Here is a 1,847-nt window from a genome sequence, read left to right on the forward strand (position 1 = left end):
AACACTAAGTGCAAAAAAAAGAACTTACAAATCTATTTCGTAAAAATACATACAAATGGACTATAGTTCCTTAGCTCGTCGTCCACAAACCCCGAGGGGGGGGGGGGAGACGTACTAGAATCTACAGTTAACTCCGCACTGAAACTAGAGATAATCTTAAATCTCTCTTTATGGTTCTTACATTTAATTACGCAGTTTTCTTCTAATGAGTTCCTGAAGTCAACACTTATTCACCTTCACTCAATGATGCTCCAAACTGAACTCCTCAGTGGGCAGACCCGGGGATGTCAGGTCACCTAGACAAGGGGCTGGTTGTTCGGTTATATGGTGACAGTTTCAGGAAGCGACTTAATATTTTGGCCCTTATCTCGAGTAACTTCCAAGATCGTCCACAAGTACTGGACCCCTAACATGAACTTAACTTCTACAACTACAGCCCCAACCGCACCAAACTCTATTTTGTGGCTTTATTCCCTTAGATTTTCCTATCATAAGTAACTAAGGGTTACATTTTATCGACCAGTGGATAAATATAGCATAGCTAGAGTGCTATTGCTTCTGGTAGATGACATAACTGCACATTCTCGTCGGCGAGATATGCAGGGACAAGAAGCCAAGCCCATGCAGCTGTCTCTCCGGCCTTGGAAGCAGATTCCGCAGCTGTTCGTGTTGTCCTCCAAGACCTAGGGCGTGAGCACCTGTGGGAGCTGGAAGACCTTGGGCAGAACACCAGCAGCTCCGCAGATGCTACTGACGATGTCCTTCGCTATTGGGAGTATTGGCGCATACGACTTGGCACACATGAGTGTATTGTGATTTTTCTGACTCTCACTGGCTTAGGTATAAAACAGAGTGACACTAAATGGAGCGATACATACATGAAGAAATGAATGATGTGTAAGCGAATATGCACAGCTTCTCTAGAGTAGTTTGTAAGAAAACCGAATCCAGAACTAGTATCAGATTCGTGAAATCTCTTATCTATTCAAGGTGACATCAACTTAATCATTCTAAGCAAATTTAGGAAAAAAATCGTGAATCTATATTCCTATTAGGAAACAATTTTGATAAATATTTACCTTCAGGGACTTATGAGATAAAATAGTTACTGTGATAATAAAGTACAGTTTTCTATCATAGAGTTAACAAGTTTACTTGAGAAACATATGGGTAACTGCTCTATTTTTAATATTGATTCCATCTAGTAGTTTTTATACCTATTTTATGTAAAATCAAGGAAAAGGCCTGTTGATGGCTCATCCTAGGGCCATCCTGAGGGACTGCCCCTGTTTCCAATTACTAACCTGAACTTGAAGGAAGGAATTTATTCAGCTCTTGTTCTTTCACTTGTTAGCAGTTCATCTGGGACTTAATTTAACCTTTCGTTGTTTTTTTTTTGTTAAATACTTCCACAGTGCACTGAGTTGTGTTTCGAATATTTCTGGCATACTATAAAACAGTCCCAGCTCATTCATGAAGATACTTTGATTACACACTTTTATTAATAGGGATGTTAGAGCGGTTATCCCTGAACGATAGCATCTTTCCTATCTGGAAAGTACCTTACTTTGATTCCCCCTCTTCTACTGTTTGCCTATCAAATCACTTCTATCAGTTGCCTGTTTTCATAATGCAAATGAACTTCTTACTTTTGTTTATATTGATATTGCACAAGCCAGCTACTATCCAGAAAATGAACACCAGCAGGGCAGATGTGCCAGATGTATATACAAATAATTTCAGTTGAAGTCCTAGATAAGGAAAACAAATATCTTAATCTAAAGCTCAGTGAACATAATCTGAGTTCTGTGATGTCACGAATGCAGCTAACGTTCAGTAGGTCACCA

Source organism: Penaeus monodon, chromosome 27 (genome assembly GCF_015228065.2).
Source record: "Penaeus monodon isolate SGIC_2016 chromosome 27, NSTDA_Pmon_1, whole genome shotgun sequence".
In the NCBI taxonomy this organism is placed as follows: Eukaryota; Metazoa; Arthropoda; class Malacostraca; order Decapoda; family Penaeidae; genus Penaeus; species Penaeus monodon.